A 12,071-nucleotide genomic window follows, 5' to 3' on the forward strand; every position below is an offset into this window, starting at 1 on the left:
AGAAAATACGCCACAAGTGGAGATGTGATCTGGTAGCTATATCACTCACCACAGAAGCTTCACCACTCGACTAAACTGTGTTATCTTGTCCAAGAGCCTAATTATGAGTTTGGTGGTCAGATGGACTGCCACACACACCTTGACGGTGCAGGCACCCACACACAGCCGATCCGACCGCCCTATTACGAATTTGGCAGTCGGACCGCTAAAGGACCACAGTAACTGCTGGAAATCCGTGATCTTGTGACGGTGTTGCAGCGGTGTGAGACCACAATATTCTGGCGGTGCCGCAGTGGCACCGTCAAGCATATTACGAGTTTCCACTCATCCACCCTTTTCATGGCGGTGAGCCTGCAATGAAAAGGGTGGCAATGAGGACACTAAAGGGGCCCTACAGGGTCCCCTGTTGCCTCAGGGCCTGGGGATGCATGCAGGGGGCGCTTGTTGTGCCCCCCTGTCTGCATGCACCCACAGTTTCTGCATGGCATGGACTTTACAGTCCCGCTCCCAAACCGCCAAACTCGTAATTAGGTCCTTAATCACTGCCTTCTAATGCTGGACAACCTCTCCCTACCATATTTTGGAGCAAGTTACCACAGACCACAAACCACTGAACAAGGCCACACTAATTGAAATTTGTGGCCTGGCATTTCGGGCTAGACTGTGCCCATTGGGCACAGGGTCAAGACTGATTTGCCTATGGCTGGGTTCAAACTGGAATGGCATGGTGAGAAAAAAAAATATGGATTTAGGTGCAGATCTCTGTACTGGGGTGAATGTATGACATTATTCTGAATTCTGTCCATCAATTGTTCTTTTTTCATTTGTCACCCCGAGTGGGACAGGTATGCCCAGACGTGGGTCCTGTGCTTTCCATGCCACTGGAGTCAAGCTATCCTGGCTGATAAGGGGTGAAACTCTGAAACCGGTCCTAGGATGCTTGGTTCCAGTCCAGGGAGGACCTGACCTGGCAGTTCAAGCTGGACTGTTCCCATTGGGCACAGGGTCATGACTGATTTGCAGATGGATGGGTTCAAACTGGAATGGCATGGTGAGAAAAAAATGATGGATTTAGGCCCAGATCTCTGTAGTAGGGTGAATGTATGACATTGTTCTGCATTCTGTCCATCCATTGTTTATTTTGCATTTGTCACCCCGAGTGTGACGGGTACGCCCAGACATGGGTCCCGTGCTCTCCATGCCACTGGAGTCAAGCTATCCTGGCTGAAGAAGGGTGAAATCCCGACACCGGTCCTAGGATGCTTGGTTCTAGTCCAGGGAGGACCTGGCCTGGCAGTTCCGGCTGGATTGTTCCCATTGGGCACTGGGTCAAGACTGATTTCCATATGGCTGGGTTCAAACTGGAATGGCATGGTGAGCAAAAAAACGATGGATTTTGACCCAGATCTCTGTTCTCGGGTGAATGTATGACATTGTTCTGCATTCTGTCCATCAGTTGTTCTTTTTGCATTTGTCACTCGAAGTTGGACGGTTATGCCCCGACGTGGGTCCCGTGCTCTCCATGCCACTAGAGTCAAGCTATCCTGGCTGATGAGAGGTGAAACCCCGAAACCGGTCCTAGGATGCTTGGTTCCAGTCCAGGGAGGACATAACCTCGCAGTTCGGGCTGGACTATTCCAATTGGGCACAGGGCCAAGACTGATTTGCATATGGCTGGGTTCAAACTGGAATGGTATGGTGAGCAAAAAATGATGGATTAAGGCCCAGATCCCTGTACTGGGCTGAATGTATGACATTGTTCTGCATTCTGTCCATCAATTGTTCTTTTTACACAAATGCTAACAACACAACATATGTAAGTAGACTAACTGGTACTAAAAGGTGTTATATAATAAATGCTTTTGAAATTGTTTCCTGGACACTGCAGCAATGACTGCAGTGATTAGGAATTGGGATGTTCCTAAAACAGAGACCAGTGCAGAAACATCCTGGGCCTTTCGATGGTTTCCCAAAAGGCTGAAAAGCTTTTCACATCAGGTTCAAAGTCAGCCAATGTGGTGTGGTGCTAAGTCATCCAAGTCTCTTAATCCTTATGGCTGTTTGGAGCAGTCATTGATATCTGCCTGGTGCATCATTTGTTGAATACAGTCCAGCTCACAGGAAACCCCTCTGTTTCCACAAAAACCTCTCAAGCCACCAGTTCATAGTGTCCAAGTGGTCATTTGTTCTTTGTGGCACTTCAAAGTTAGTTCTGACTTTTCAGCCAGCTGCATTGAGCAAACAGGGATATACAGTTCTCTAATATATATTAGAACATTGGAATGTTGGCAGCTCCATTGAAAACAATGGAGTGCTCCGGGCTTATCATGGCTGGTATAAGCCCGGAGCGCCAACATTCCAATGTGTCTTTGTTCACAGCTCTGGCTGTGAACAAAGACTTCAGGGAGCCGGAGGGGATTTCAATCCCCTCGCGCTCCCTGAAGGCTTCGTTTTGTTAGAACATTCTGCCCTCTAGTGGCAGAATGTTCTAATAGCCTTATAGCCCTTCGTAGCAGGGCTATACCGGCTTTTAAAGTCCCGCTGCTGTTGTTAAAGTCCCTCGCCTTCGGCTCGGGCCTTTAACGCTGCAGCGGGCCTTTAACAGCCGGTATAGCCCGCTACGGCGGGCTATAAGGCTATAGTATCGTCTTCTCTGTCTGAAAGGAGCAAATCCAGAGGTTGTGATGTTCAGTAGAACAGAATCAACCTCAATCCACTCGAATGGCTGTCAGACCCTCTGAGAGGTAAAACAGACAACATGCTAGTAATATTTGATTAACAGATGTCCTACATTTCCCAAACCAATGTGCTACCTTTGTTACTGTGTTGCATGTTATGTTCCTGGAGGGTTTGGTCTATTTGGGTCTTCAAGGCACATCATTATCCAGGGTTCCCCAGAGTACTGCCTTGAGTCCGGCTCTAGTCATCATCTATGTTCACCCTCTGGCTGATCTGGTTGAAAACTGCGGTCTCACGCTGTTTTCCTACTCAGAGAACACCCAAATCATCTTCACCCTGTCATATGCACAGGACCACAACTCTGGGACCCTCAACTCTTGCTTCAGTTTGGTTGCCTCATGGATGGATAACAACTCTCTTAAGCTCAATGGAGATAAGCCAGAGCTACTGGTGCTAGGTAAAAACCCTTCCCTTTGGGGCCGCAGCACTGGCAAGTGACCTTGGGTGCTCTGCCAGATTCTGCACCCAAGGTGAAGAACCTCTGCTTTTTGTTGGATGAAAATCTGCCCATGAAGCCTCAGGTTGTGAGGGTGGCCGTTCTCTCTTTTGCAGTCCTGAAATGGCTGCGCTAGATTGTTCGGATGCTTTCATTCTCAGCCCAAAGGACAGTCACCCAGGCCCCTATTCTATCTAGACTTGATTATGGCAATGTTCTTTATTTGGGAACTCACAAAGCCTCCATAAGAAGGTTACAAGTGGTCCAGAATTCTGCAGCTAGATTACTCTACAGGCTTCCCAAGAATGCTTCATCTTCCTTGCTTCTCCAGGAGTTACACTGGCTTAAGGTTGAGAAATGCATCCAATTCAAAGCCCTGAGCTTTGTACACAGAGCAAGATTATGTGTTGGTGTAGGAAGGTGGAATCTGACTGCATGGTTGCCCCCACTTTTTTCCTGGTGTTTTGCTGGTTTTCGAATTAGTCTGGCTGGGATCCTGCTATTCAGGACCCCTGCCTATCTGTTTTCTCCCTTAAATGGATTCCATGTACTTTAGGTACACTCCAGATTGGATTCTGGGGTACACCTATAAGTCCCTAGTATATGGTATACTATGTACCCAGGGCATATGTACCCCAGAGGCCTACCAGGGGCTGTAGCATGTATTGTGCTACCCCTGGGAAGCCGTTTAAAATGACACAACAGGTCTGCTACAGCGGCCTGTGTAAGGTGGTGTATGCACCCCTTACTGAGATATAGGTTACCTGTATCTCTCCATATCACTGCACATGTAAACCTATCAGTCACCCCTATGGCAGGCCTTAACAATCCTGAAGGCAGGGTGCTGGGTTTCATGTGAGAGGGTGCCTATGCATGAGCAGAGCCCCTCTGCAGCTTTCGGAACCTTTATTCCGGGGTTGTTTGTGATGCCGCCAAACCATATACTCTTAAGTGCATTATAACCTCACGGTAAATGCTAACATTGGAATGGCTGCATGGAAACATGTTGTGTTTGGTGTCAAACACCTTGGAATCATACCCCCACACCAGTAACTGGTGTGGGAGGTATGATTCCACCCTACTAGAGGGAGAAACCTGACAGCACCAGTATACCCGGTACCAGCTTAACAGACCCTGGCATCACAAATGGATGCTGCCAGCCACAGACACGAGTCTGCCCTCCTGCTGCTGAATGAAACTCCGGCAGGGGAGGCCTGTACATTGGGTTTCCTGTAACAGGGAGGTGTGACCACTACGCAGATAGGCTTTAGTGTATTGGGGCTAGGTGGGTGCACTCCAAGAGTGCTTTGAAGTCTGCACTGGGGGCACATTTGGTGTCCCTGTGCATAGTCCAACTCAAACCGGTTGCAGGGGCTACCAGCCCCTGCTCTGGCACGAAACTGGACAAAGGAAATGGGTGTAGCCACCCCTCTTTCCTGACCCTCCCATAGGTAGGTCCCCAGAGTTTGTCCCACCCCTTCCTTGGGTATAAAGTAGGAACCCCTGACTACAGGACTTTAGATTTACCTGGATGAAACTCTGCCAAGAGAAACCAGCCCTTCGATGAGCTACACTGCGCTAGATGACTGAAGAATCTCCCTTGGAGTAAAGGAGTTACTCCCCTGCTTGGCAGGCACCTAAGACGCATCTGACCGGTTTGCATCTCCGAAGCTTCCGCCGGACTCCGAAGAATTTGCAACACAGGAGGTGGGTTTCCAGACTTCCCAGTGGCCGACCCGAGCTCCCAGCACAGCTGAGACCCGTAGCCCTCGTGGGGACCGTGGAACCGGAACCCCTGGACACCGTGCACATTTGCAAATGCATATGCTTCTTGGCAATCCTTGAGGCTGTGCTTTGGAATACTGGTAGTCCAAGCACCGAGCAGCGTTTCCACCAAAGTTTACTGGCCTACACTCACCGAGTGTTCCGTGGGCTGGTATTGTGTGATTCCTCTCGAGGTCCCTTCGCAATCCCTGGTCCGTCAATCTGTGGATCCCTGAGAAGGTAACTTTAACTCTTATTGGGCTACCCTGGTTGCTCCAGACGTGCCCTGACTCTCCATTGCTTGGGGAGTCCCCAGGACCTTGATGGTCCGCACCGAAGCATCTTTACTCTTCCTGCGTGCATTGCTGTTGCCAAGGCTTGTTGTGTTCAATCCAAGCACCGCCACCGCAGCACTCGACATTCTTTGTGGGACAGCTCGAATCCAACTCCTGGTTGTCATCGACACCTCCTGGTCCTCGTGGCTGCAGAGTCAAGCTTCACCTCTTCGCACCTGAAACACCCGACATCAGTGGGCATACGTCTATCGTGCCCCTGGTCACTGGCAAGTGACCAAGACTCTGTCCCCTCTGCTTTCAGGTTCTTCTGATCTTCGATCCAGGCTTGGATCACCCCGGACACTTTTCTTCTTTCCGGCAGCAGCCCTTTGCAGCAGATCGCCATTGAAATCAACGACGATTCCCGACACCATTTGACACCTATGCACCCGGCTTCCCTGGGTGAGGTAACTCGAGTACTCCAGTGCTCCCGTGGGTGTTGGCCCTAGAACCCCCTAAGTAATTGTAATTGTAATTGCCATTTATAAAGCGCATTATCACCTTCAGGTCTCTAAGCGCTATGAGGGAGAGCCCTACCCTAGAAAATGGCGGGGGGGGGGCAGGTTGGACTGTGCCCCAGGCTTCTGAAAAAAGTACTGTCTTTAACTTTTTCCTAAATGGGAGGAGGGCATGTTCCTTACGTATATATCTGACAAGTTCCAAAATTGGGGGATGGAGGTTGAGAAAGCTCTTCCTCCTTTCGAAGACAGGCTGAAGCGAGGGCAGGCCAGCAGGCTGGCCTCCGAGGACCGTAGTATCCTACTAGGGGTGTAGTTGACTAAGCGGTCTTTGATATACCTCGGGGCTTGGCCATAGATGGCTTTTGGGTGCAATGCAGAGGCCTTTAAACTTTGTTCTCTGCCTGATCGGAAGCCAGTTCAGCTGACGTAGAAGGGGGGTGGCGTGAGCGAAAATTAGTCTGGCGGCATCATTCATAGTGACCTGTAATCTGGCCAGCAGTTTTCCTGGAAGGCCGATATATAGGGAGTTGCCATAGTCCAATCGCGACAATATCATGGCTGATACAGCCAGTCTGAGTGTGGTGAAGGAGAGAAGGGGGGCAAGTTTTCGCAGCTGTCTCAACAAGCCGACACATGTGCCCTCTACTGCAGACACCTGCTGGGTCATGGAAAGCTTGGCATCAATTTTGATGCCCAGGCTTTTTACGGCCAAGGCCGGCTCCGGATAGGTGCCAAGCTCTTGTGGCCAAAATAGATCGTTCCAGGGATTGGCGTCAATATTGACGGCCAATACCTCAGTCTTGTCTGGATTAATTTTAAAGGCATTGGCCGTCATCCAGTTAACAGTGAATTTTAGAATGTTTTGAATTCTTGAGTGGGCAGTCGGGGAGTTGTCAATCTGGATGATAATTTGAGTGTCGTCGGCATAGTTATAGATTCGGCACTCCATATTGTTCGGTGCAGCTATCAGGGGCTGGAGGTAGGCGTTGAAAGTAAGGACAGACACGTGATCAGTCAACTGTACTCTCTGGGATCGGCCCCTAAGAAATGATGTAAGCCACGCAAGGGCCGTGCCCTGGATGCCCAGCTCTGAGATCCGCAACAATAGTTGGTCATGATTGACCGTGTCAAATGCCGCGGATAGGTCCAGCAAAACCAGGGCGCATGGCTTTTTCTTGTTGGCCCTCAGTCTTAGTTCGTCTAGTACCGACAGCATAACCAGTTCCGTGCTGTAGTGGGCCCTAAACCCAGCCTGGTTAAATTGGAGGTGGTCATCCTCTAGACGGTGTGACAGGGAGTATAGCACAGGCTGTTCCAGTACTTTTGCTATGAATGGGAGTTGGGAAATTGGCCCAGGATTTTTTAGGAGCGGGATGAAACATGCCTCCTTGAAGCTATTAGGGACGTGCCCTGCTTCCAGGGTTTGATTAAGAAGCGAGAGGACCTCGCTTTTTAGCCCGGGAAATGCCACCTTAAAGATCCTTGGTGGACGGGGGTCTGCAGGTGACCCTGATTTCACCCGCCCTATTAGGAGAGACAGAGAATCATAGGTAATCATGGGGAAGGCGGTGAGTGGTTTATCAAACATAGGGGGCAAGAGTGCTGGTGCTAAAAGGCAGGGGAACGTAGGGGTAAGATGGATTTCCATCAGAAGGTCCTTCACTTTCGATGTAAAGAAGGCCTGGAACTTTTTGCAATTTTCCCGGCAGGAGGGCTTCTGTTCCTTATCTTGTCTTAGCTCTTTCAGGATCCGGAAAGTCTCTTTTTGTGTGTTATCAGCCGCCGCAATCTTTGCTTCATAGAATTCTGCTTTCCTTGTCAGAATTGCCTTTTTATAGACAGAAACATCGAGTTGTATTCTGACCAGGCGCCTGGGTCATAGGCTTTCCGCCAGGCTCTCGCGCACTGGCGAAGAGTTTGTTTCATATTGCTTAAAGCATTATTGAACCAGGGGGCCCCTATACCTTTATCCCTTATTCTTTCCCTGCATGCTGGAGCTACCGTATCAATAGCGTTCTTCAGCCTCGTCGACAGGGAAGCGCTTTTTGCATCAAGGTCTCCCTGAGTTGTTATTGAAGAGGTAGATTTATATAGGATAATAACCATGTCGTCAGCTCTGATTTTGTTCCAACTCCGCAACACTTTCCACTCCAGAGTTGGACAGGCTGCTTGCTTAATGAGTGGGAACCGGCCACTAATTACATAAGGGTCCGACCAAGAGCAGGGACTGATAACTATAGGACTGGTGAACGGATGGGATGTCCAAACCAGATCAAGTGTATGTCCCTTCTCATGAGTGGGGCCGTTCAGTAGTTGGCGGAGTTCTAAAGAAATCAACGCCTCTTCCAATTGTTTAGCCTGGCTGTCTTTGGGAATCTGATCCCAGTGGAAATTAAAGTCCCCCATCACCACCATACATTGGTACAGTGAGCGGATGTCGTGGACTAGTTCCATGAGGTGTTCAAGAACCTGGGTGGCGTTCGCGGGGGGCGAAATACTATCAGAATGACAAGACAAACAGTCTGAGAGCAAAACTTCACCCCAGCACATCAGCCCCCTCTATGCTTTCTGTACATAGAGTCTCAGCCTTTAAGAGGCGGTTGTAAAGGATTGCGAGCCCTCCCCCTTTAGAACTGCCAGGTCTATTGTGGTAGAGGGCCGCATAGTTCGGAGGCATAGCGGCTACCAGGTCCGGGGTTGAGGACTCCTCAACCCAATCCAGAGTATCGTCTTGAAGAAGCAAGAAAACCTCAAGATTATGTTTCTGCAATGAACGGGTGTTGAGCATGGCAAACCTAAGTCCTGGAGAGCTAATGGGCCGAGACGGCCTCGGGTAGAGTGTTGTGTGATTTAGGTTCCCAGTTCCTGTTTGTGGCCTCAACAACCCTTCCGACTTGAGTGCGACCGCTACATTGTTATTAAGTAGCATCGTACCTTGATTTAGGTTCAGGAGTTCCTCCAAGAAGTATAGGAGGCGGGGGCAGGGGTCCTGGCCCCTGGTCCCGGTCGGGCGCGAGCAGGTGCAGACGGGCTTGCCTTAGGCGTGCCAAAGCACACTTGCTCCAGATTGGTTATGAAGCCTGAGACTAAGCCTAAGTCTAAAGGGCTTTGCTCAAAGTCCTCTCCTAAGTGTCCTTAACTTTTAAAATTCCAACGGCGACTTTCCCATAGAATAGTACGGGGCTCGCAGCTGTGTTCTCACACTGCACATGTCCCCTGTGGGTCTCCTGTGTCACTACCATGGGTGGTTCCATGGGGTCCCAGCGATTCTACGTGCTCTAGGCACTGTGTCTAGTCAAGTCGTGGTACTTATACCACTTTCTTAATATATGGTTTGGTCTCCCCCTGGGGTCCACTGTGTATTGTGCTATTTACTGTCGTTTTAGAACTGTAAGATTGTGTGCCTTGCTCTCTAATCTCATAAAGAGGTTAGTAGAGAGTGTTTAGAAATAAATACATATATTTTATATATATATACCTTGTGTGGTTCTCCTTTCATTTGGTCATTCAGGAGGTTATAATCTGGTAAACCAAGCTGCTTTACATTCCTTCGAGACTTAGCCTGAAGGCTGCTCTCCATAGCTACCACTAGGTTAGCTTTCAATAAAGGTTGTCTTTAACCTAATCATCAATAAGGGTTGTTTGGACTGGTACAAGGTGTCCACTTTAACTAGTGGACAGCATATACCAGGCCAACTCCTCACAGTCGACCCTCAATATCTTTAGTATTTGGTGAGATCATATCAGCCAGCCCGTCCACTATGCTTGTGTGATCTTTCCTTGTGTTTCACTCCCAGAGTCACTTGGGATTTTGATGGTTTGCTTACCAGGGCTCCAAGGTTTGGAATGCCCTACCAGAATATTTAAGAAGCTGCTTTTCGCTTACTACCTTTCAGAAACAGTTAAAGACCTGGTTGTTCTGATTCAGATTGTGAAGGACATACCCTTACTTGCTTCTTAACGTGCCAGGAAACCATGTGTGGGTAGCTGAGCGCTATACAAGTCTTTCTAATAATTAGTCAAAGGCTTCATTCATCAGCTGTCCCTACCCCTGAAAAATCGTACTACTCCTCAACACCTGCTACAGGCTCGAGGTAACAGTAGCACTAGTCATAACTTGCTTGACTGTTGCAACATTGTTTGTGTCAGCCTTCCAAAGAAATTCATTTACTGACTGAGATGACTCAGAAATCAGGTGGTCGGTTTATGCTTGCCTCAATTTACAAATGCATGAAAATATCATACCAGGGTTTTGATGCACTGCACTTGCCCCTGGCGGAAGCGAGAATGAAGGGCCTCATTATGATGAAGGTGGGACCGCCACCATCACCCCGTTGGTGATGGTCCCATCTCCATCGGACCCAAATTGACTGCTCACCACATTATAATGGTGGGCGGATGGTAGGTGGTCGGAGAGACCAACCACCACGGATCCGACAGGCTCAAGGAGCCCTTCGGTCCGTCGAAGGGACTTGTATCTCTACAACTGTGGCAGTGCCTGCTCAGGTACCGCTGGAGAGATTACAATATCCCTTTCTGCCTGCCGTTTCATGGCGGTTAACCCGCCATGAAAAGGCAGGAGGAAAGGGACATTGAGGGCCCGTAGTGGGCCCCCCTTCCTCCCCTGGCCCTCCGACATGTGCCTTATCCTTGCACCATGTGGCAGGCACCATAGTGCAGGGATATGCATGGGGTGTATATTTTGTACTACGGCATGTGCTGCAGCCTGCAGCACCCACCGCAATACAAAATTTACACTTTGCGACCGCCTTCAAGGCGATCACATTCTAATTCCTATGGCAGGACCGCCAATAGCTTGTCGAGCTGTGCCGTTTCCCACCAGGATGGCGGTCGGACGTAAGTTAGACCGCTATCCTAATCAGGCCCTTAATTCTAAATTCTCTATACCATCAGCTTCAAAGTCGGCCTAAATGGTGTGGTGCTAAGTCATCTATGCCTCTTAATCACTATGGCCGTGTGGAGCAGTCATTGCCATCTGCCTGGTGCATCACTTGTTGAATACAGCCAGCTCTCTCTTGCAATTAAAACGAACGATACCCAGGCCATTAATGCTCTCTGTTGCAATTAAAACTAACGATACCCAGGCCATTTAACTAGCCAGGGCATCGTATAAAAGGGTATTATTTAAGGCTAAAGAGAGTTTTGATAAGGAAAGATGGGAGGAATTAACTAAAGCCTCAGAAGAGAAGAACTGGTTGAAATTTTGGTATTGAATAAAATGGGGAAGCGGGGTGTTTCAGCCTACCCCACTTAATAATGTTCCCCCAGATCTGTGGGTCTCTCATTACCAAGCACAGTTCACTTGCTCTTCAATTCCAGTGTTTGATTCTACGGATTTTGTAACCACAGAGGTTTTAACCTTCGGTCTGGTAGAGATTGAGAATGCCATCGAAGCCGCGCCGGCAGGTCGGGCGCCAGGTCCGGACTGTATCCCCACGGATCTTTTTAAATCTGACAAAAAAACTGGGCCATTTATATTCTTTTCTTGATAAATGCCCTGGCACGGGGTGCTCCTTTGCCCACTTCTTGGTTAGGTGCAGAAATTATACCCATTTTTCAAAAGGGAGACCACTCTTGTCCATCCAATTATAGACCCATCAGTTTAATCGATTCACTTAAAAAAATTGTGGCCAGGATCGTTCTATATAGGGTCAATGAATGGATTGACGAATCTCAGGTTCTATCTACTTTTCAAGCAGGGTTTCGATCCCACGTTAGTACAATTGACCAGGTCTTTAGATTTTCTATGATTTATTGGATAACGGTCATCCTAGCAGGGGGAACCCTGTTTGCGGCTTTTATAGATCTTAGATCTGCTTTTGACCTGGTCCCTCGTAGTAAGCTGTGGGATTCACTTAGGGAGGTTGGTATGCCGCTGGCGCTTTTATCGCTTATTGTAAAACTTCATACCTCTAACTATGCCCAAGTTAGATGGGGACAACAGGGTGAGCTCACAGATAAATTTCCTGTCAACAGGGGCGAAAGGCAGGGGTGTGTTTTAGCCCCGACATTGTCTTCTTTGTTCATCAACAGGGTCACCTCTTACTTTGCTAACTATCCAACTGATGCACGCTTACTGGATGGTTATAGGGTCCCACTCCTCATGTTTGCAGACGACACGCTTATACTGTCTAAGACACAATCTGGTCTGCAGCGGGCCCTCAATAGATTTTTGTATTTCTGTAATGACCATGATTTAGCCATTAATGTTGATAAGACCAAATACATGGTGATGCACAAAAGCAAAATAATTAAGAGTAAACTGTCAATGAACACTATTCCGCTGGAACAAACGGATACGTTTACATATCTGGG

The sequence above is a fragment of the Triturus cristatus genome, chromosome 6 (genome assembly GCF_964204655.1).
Source record: "Triturus cristatus chromosome 6, aTriCri1.1, whole genome shotgun sequence".
NCBI classification, from domain to species: domain Eukaryota; kingdom Metazoa; phylum Chordata; class Amphibia; order Caudata; family Salamandridae; genus Triturus; species Triturus cristatus.